Source organism: Lonchura striata, chromosome 23 (genome assembly GCF_050655825.1).
Source record: "Lonchura striata isolate lonStrDom1 chromosome 23, ASM5065582v1, whole genome shotgun sequence".
Classification (NCBI taxonomy): domain Eukaryota; kingdom Metazoa; phylum Chordata; class Aves; order Passeriformes; family Estrildidae; genus Lonchura; species Lonchura striata.
In genome coordinates this window covers 1,394,784-1,401,584 of record NC_140725.1, presented here as the reverse complement: position 1 = coordinate 1,401,584, position 6,801 = coordinate 1,394,784, and positions in this window count along the sequence as shown.

Below are 6,801 nucleotides of genomic sequence, written 5' to 3'. Positions count from 1 at the left end.
GGGGAGGCTGCCCAGCCCGGGATGGGGTCAGGAATCCTTCTGAACTCCCACATCTGCTTCAGGAGCTGAAGGCAGGAGGGATGTGGGTCCGGAGCCTCCTTCCTCCCACACAAAGGCAGGATGCAGCCGCCCTGGGCAGCTCCTGGAGTCAATGTGGGCTTTGTGCTCCGGGACCAGGCTGGGGCTGTGACCCCCAGAGCCAGGGCTGCTCCTGCATGGAGCTATTGAACCCCGGGAGAAACGGGGAAGGACCTTGTCCAGCAGATCCTGGGGAGCCCAGGTTGATTTGGCGTGGTCCTTGTGCTGATCCAGGCAGGGGGAGGATGATGCTCCGAATCCCTGGGAAGTGCAGGATCCTTCTGTTTCACTTGAAAGAAAACACGGAAAACGGCTGTCCTGGGAAAGCAGCGCTGGAGGAAGGGAATTGTGGGGAATTGTTTGGTTCCCCCACAGAGGCTTTGTGTTCAGTCCAGGGGCAGAGCTGCAGCTCGTGTAAATTGTTGTGGCTGTGAAATACGTGGAATTCTGCTGGACGTCAGCTGGGAATGGCCCCTGGAGAGGAGGGTCAGCGTGAGGGGCAGGACTCTCCAGAGCACGTGTGGTCCTTATCTGCCCAGCCAGAGCTTCCTCTGGGTTTGTCCCCTCCCCTGACCTGTGCTGAGTGTCCTGCTCCGGGCTGGCCCCAAGTGCACAAAGCTCTGTGGGGTCCAGCCCCTGACCCACACATGCAGTGGGAGAAGGGAATGGCTGTGGGGGCACAGCCTGGGAAGCTCTCAGGAGGTTTTTTACCTGGGGGGGCTTTTTGTAGTTCCTCACTCAGGCTTTAAAACTTGAGCTTCAGATGAAACCAAAGCTGTTGGAGTGGTTGTGAGAAATGTGGATCCCTTTTAAGAGTAACTCCCCCAGGCTTCCCCTCTCCAGGAGGGAGGAAGCTCCCATTAAAAATTGATAGTCTCCCTGTCAACTGGATTTTAATTCAGCAAGTGGGTTTGACTACTGATGTGAAAAAAATTACCTTTGTCACCGTGCTGATATTTTTTTAATGAGGCAGAAATGGTTTGGCACCTTTCCAACTTATTAAAACCTTTGTGAGTCCACAGGCACCGGCACAAGGGGACGAGAAGGGAAAATTGCATTAAGTGCATGATTGGCAAAACAAAATTGAGCTCTTTTTTATTTATTTATTTTTAATCTGTTACAAGCCTGTGAATGAATCTTCTATTATTTATGGGGGAGGATAAAGGGAGCCGTCCCTGTGGCTGCAGGCAGACTCCACTTTCAGTTCAACTCTTCTTTCCAGACAGGGAAAGTGGATACCTACTGTTATCCAGGACAGAGATTAGTGAAGAGAGCAGTGTGAAAAGGGAGAAATCCCCATGTTCTGTGGGAGAACAGGGCCCTGGGTTTGTGTCAGCTGTCTGTGGGTTCCCAGCTCACCACAGGGTGAATTTCTCCACTGGATAAAAGCCTGCCCCCCTCCCAAGGGGATCAGACCCTTTCAGCCACTGCATCCCATGAGCTGAGCCACCCCAGGGTCTCCATCTGCGCCGGAGCAGCTGCAGGAGCTGCTGCAGCCCCGAGGCTTTGCTGCTCTGAGCCCTCCCAAGGCCAGCCACGTTGCCAGCAGGGATCTGGCCCTTCTCCAGCTCCTCTTCCTTCCTCCTGCCCCCAGCCCAGGCCCTTCCCAGCCCCGCTGCAGCCGGCGTTCATCCAGGCCCCTGCTCCCCACCCTTCTTGGGGGGATTTTTGTGGGGTGGGCGCTGAGCTGGGAACGCTGACACACTGTGGGAATCCTCGTGGGATCCCCCTCCTGCCTCAGTGTCCCCTCAGCACCACGGCTCAGCATTCCCAGTGGTGGCGGAAGGGAGATTCCTGTTGATAAAGGGCTCATGAAGCTCATGTGATGAACAGCGTGCTGATAACCGAGACTTTTCCAGCAGCTCAGAGGCCACGTTGCTGCAGAGGGGCCGAGGAGGGGCTGGCACCAACCCCCGGGGAAGGGGGCTGTGGAGAGAGGGGTTCCCCCTGCTGCCAAGAGAGGATTTGGGTTTATCCTCTCCAACTGCACATCCCACAGCCAGGGTACCCTTTGAATTTTAATGACATCACAGATGCAACGCTGCTAATTGCTCATTTGCTTATCTGGAATGAGTTTTAAATCTGTGAAAGAAACCTGAATCATGGAAACCTCTTGTGCAGCTGATCAGGGCAGGATCAGAGAAGCAGCTGGCTGTGCTTTAACCCACTCAGTGAAAATTCTTCCCCTTTCCATCCCATTGCCCACCTTGCTGCACTGATCAGCTGGGATGCATGGCTGGGATAAAAGCAAAGGACTTAAAAAGGGGAAAATCTCCACAGCCTTGGTACTCAGAGAGATGCTCTGAGAGCCTGGCTGGGTTTGGACATCCCTGGCTGGGCTGGGGGGCAGAGGGATGGCTCCAGTCCTCAATTATCTCTCCCGGGTTTGTGCCTAAGTTTTTGGCTCTAACTGGCTCTTATCGTTGCTCAGTAGGAGCCTGAAGAGCCTTACAGCAATCATTACACAGACAAACCACCGGGGTAAAGAGGTGATAATTAAAATTGCAAAAGCAAGGACCTGATGATCTGAAATACCAGAATTTCAGCCTCAGCAGGTCGAGCGTGTGCTGCAGATAAGGAGCAGAGAGACAGGAAGATTTGGGAGCTCTTTGGTCCTGCCCCGCAGGATTGTTGTTCTCCCCATCTGCAGGGCACAGTGGCTTTGCTGTGGACCGCAGCTGCTTTTTGAGTTGGTGACTCAGGAGCTTTGGGTTCAGTTCCCCGTCCTGCTGTGGGTATCTCAGGGATTTGGGATGTCATTCTCTTGGCAGTGCCTCAGGCTGCGAGGTTTGGAGAAGGTGGAGGAGTTTCTGTCCCTGTGTTTGGAGAGCTGGAGCGCTCTACATGCTGCTGCAATGCAAATAATTTTATCAGAAAGATTATTTCTAAATCCTGCTAGAGCTGTGACATCTTGGCCTCTTGTCCTGCCCACAATTCCTTTCCTGAGTACTTGGAAAAAAAATCTGGCTCCTTCCAGTGTGACTCAGATTGGAGGAAATAAACCCCACATTCATCATGTCACTGCTTGAGTCAGATCAGCATTTACGCCATCGCTTTGGAGCAGGGTGGCTCTGGGAGAGGTGTTCCCTTTGTTCCTTGGGATGAATGCCATCCCTCCCAGATGGGGACTTTGCCCAAGGAACCTCCTGGAAGCTTGGGGGATTTGGGATGTACAGCTTCACCCCACAGGCAGAGCAGAGATGTGAAACTTCAGATGGTGCCCAGCTGTACAGAAGTGGTTTGGATTTGTGGGGGTGACAATCCTGCCCAAACTGGGATGGATTATCAGGTGCCTGCACTGATGGAATCAGAGAATCATGGAATGGTTTGGGGTGGAAGGGACCTTAAAGATGATCAGCTCCACCCCTGCCATGGGCAGGGACACCTTCCACCATGCCAGGTTGCTCATCCTTGGGCACTGCCAGGGACCCAGGGGCAGCCTGTGCCAGGGCCTCCCCACCCTCACAGGGATGAACTTTTTCCTAATGCTCACAGCTTTGGATCAAGCCAGCCTGAAGATAAAAGCTTTGGGTTTTTTTGTGAATCTCTTTCTCTCTGATGTTGGGCTGCACCTCAGAGAGAAAATCGAGCATCTAGGTGTCATTGCTGCGACTGGATTGACCCCTGCAGATCCATGGGAGGGGGGCTGGAAGCTGTGAGGGTGCTGCTGCTTCCCTTTTCCCCACACACAGAGCCAGCACTGCCTTCCCTCAGCTCCCCTTCCCCGGGTCCCTCAGACCTGCAGCCCATTAAAAACCCACAGCAAACAGTTTCTGCATTTCAGCTCTGTGACAGAAGCCAGTCCTCAGTGCTGAATCCCAGCTGGGATATAATGGACAGGGTTCATTAGGGGAGCCCCAGCTACCGGCAGCTTCCAGGCTTTTCAGATGATGGGAATTCAGCAGGAAACCTCAGTGGTGGTGTTTGATTGCTGCTGCAGGGGACTGTGGCTGATTTAACCACTTAATCAACCTCAGCCAGGCAAAGCTTGGGTTGTTATTTTGGGAGAAGCAGGTTATGTAGTGCTTTTTTCTTCACCAAGTCTCCTTATCAGCCCAGGTGTTTGAATCACCTGGGGACTAACCTTAAAAGAAAACAGACAATACCTGAATTTATTTACTTTCAGGCAACTTCTATACATAAAGGTGGGGAAATACAGATTTTAATCAGGCTCACAAAACTAGTTTTTATTTTTCCCCAAGTAACTTTTCAAACCAGGAATGCAGCGGATTTGGGGTTTTTATTGAAGGACTCCTCGTGTGTGTGCATCTGCACAGTGCTACCATGGGAAGGTTTCCCAGCACTCAGCCCCAGCTCCATCTCTGCCTCTTTATCCTTTCCAGGTCTCTTCCTGCAGAAGGAAGAAGCCCAAATCTTTGTTTCCTGATGCTCACAGCAGAGGACAGGCTGACACCTGAATTTGGAAAGTAGGGCAGCAAGAAACCCCGGGCAGAGCACAGCAACAGCGTCCTGCTGAAAGGGGAGAGTCAGGCATTCAATTACTCCTGTCGTGTGTGTGGTCCTGGGAGCCAACTTTCCTTTTCCCCCTCCTCGAGTATCACCTCCAAAGGCAGGGAGGTGACAAACACTTCAACTTCCCTGTGATCCAAAGGAAGTGAGGTGAAAGCTGTGCCTGTGTCAGCATTCCCAAAAAGCTGCCCCCGGTGCCTCTGTGAGGGGACCCACGGCAGAGGGAAACCTGCAGACAATGCCTGCTTTGTCCCCTCCCTGCTTCTCGGCCACCCTGAGATGCTGAGTCCAAACATTTAACCACAAAATGCATTAATTACCATCCAGCTCCCCGGGGAAAGGACCATATGCCAGTATCCAGGGGAAACAAAAAAGGAAGAAGCACGGAAAGGCCATTGATTATTAAATTACTCCAAGTGCAATTACTGCCACTGAAAGTTCTTGATGAACATTTCCTAGAATCGTCGAGTTCTCCAATCTCTGTGCTGGGAGCAGTGCTAACTTGGACCATGGAGCACAGGAGTGACCCAGAAATTGTGGGATGAGGTCACCTTCCCACATAAGGCCACGGGATGTGTCCTGTGCTGCTGTAAGTGCTCAGCCCACAGCACAGAGCTGTTTTCTGTGGATTTCTCCCCAGTGGCAGCTGTGAGCTCCGGGGCTGGCTCCACGCGTGTCCTCAGCTGCTCACTGCAGCTAATCCTAAAGTTTGGCAGCCACCCCGGAGGAAAATGAGCCATCCAGGGACAGCTGGTTGGGAATCACAGCAAACTGCAAACAGTCTGACACCAGCAGAAGCTGGGTTTCCCCCGCAATCCTTAGCAATCTGGCAAACCAAATCCTGCTTGATGCAGGGGCAAGAAAAGAGGAATGAGCCATAACAAATTTGTCCCTCTCAGGAGGCAGGTGACGGATGGAGCCCAAAACCCCTCTCGGTGCCTGGATGGGAGGGAGGAATGTGGAGTTCCTGGGATTTCACTTCTGAGGGGGCAGCAGCTCAGCAGAGCATCTGTGACACGAGGGCTGGGCTGTGGTGGCTGTGCTTCCGCTGCTGCATCCCAGCCCAGGATCCCGAATTAGCTGTGGAATGGGAATGCTGGTATTTATATCCAGGGTGTGGCAGTCCTGCTTTCCTTTAATAGGTGTCCCTAGGCAGGTTCCTCTCCCAGCTGTGTCCAGCATGGCTTTCAGGAGCTCTAATGAACTCGGCAGTCAGGACAGGCTCCTGCTTCCAGCCACAGCCAGCACTCCTTCCCAAACCTCCTCAGCATCTTCCTTCTCACAGCAGTTTCACTGTAATTTAAAAAATGGGATGTTCTTACGTGTGACCCCCTGAGTGACAACCTGACCTTTGTGCTGAGCTCCTCCCGTGCCTGAAAAATTCCCTATGGAAATAAAAACCCATTTTTGAGCCCCAGGGTCAGTGTGGTAGAGAATTCCACCAGAGGAACACGCACGGCCAGGGCAGGAGAGGGCCTGCTTTGATATCTTTAACATCTGATGCCTCCAGTTTCAAAAGCACTTGGAAAGTCTGAGATGGAAAAACTGCTGCAGAAAGGCCAAAACTGCCAGAGAAATGAAACAATCTCATGTTGTTTTGCTGCTCGGCCAAATGGGGACAAAGCTCCTGAATGCAGCATAAAATAATATTGAGGGAGTGACCCACTGAGCACACGTGGGGGGCCAGAGTTGCTTTGTTCCCACTCCAGGGCTTGGTGCAAATTTAGCTTTGAGTAAGTCACTGAACTTTCCTGACTCATTCCTCACTGCTGTTAAAGGTGGGTGATGCTCATTTCCCTATGGATTGTTAGGAGCACTGGTGATTTATTATGTAAAGCATGGACAAATTCATTCTAAGTGTTCTAGAAAAGAAATAAATAAATCCAGAATAATACAAACAGCAATTACTGAAGGAGGAAAGAATTGAAAGCTTTCAGACTGAACATTGTTGGAGGTTTCACTTGAATGGGAAGCATGAGGGGTTTGGTAAGTGGTAGCTGGAAACCAGGAAAATGTCATCTGAAAGTGAAATAATTAAAAAGATATTAAAGCAGAGCCAGGGCTGGTGCAGCTGGGTATAAATGAAATAAGCTATTAGCTGCTCTGCGAGATATCAGCAGGGGAGAGCTTTTGTTGGAGCACAAATGCAGCAGCAGTGAGGGAAAAACAGCCCTGGCAGCTCCTTTGTGGGGCTGGGAAACTTAAAAAGGCCCCGAGAGCCTCGCAGACCTCAAATTTGTTGCTCTACACCCA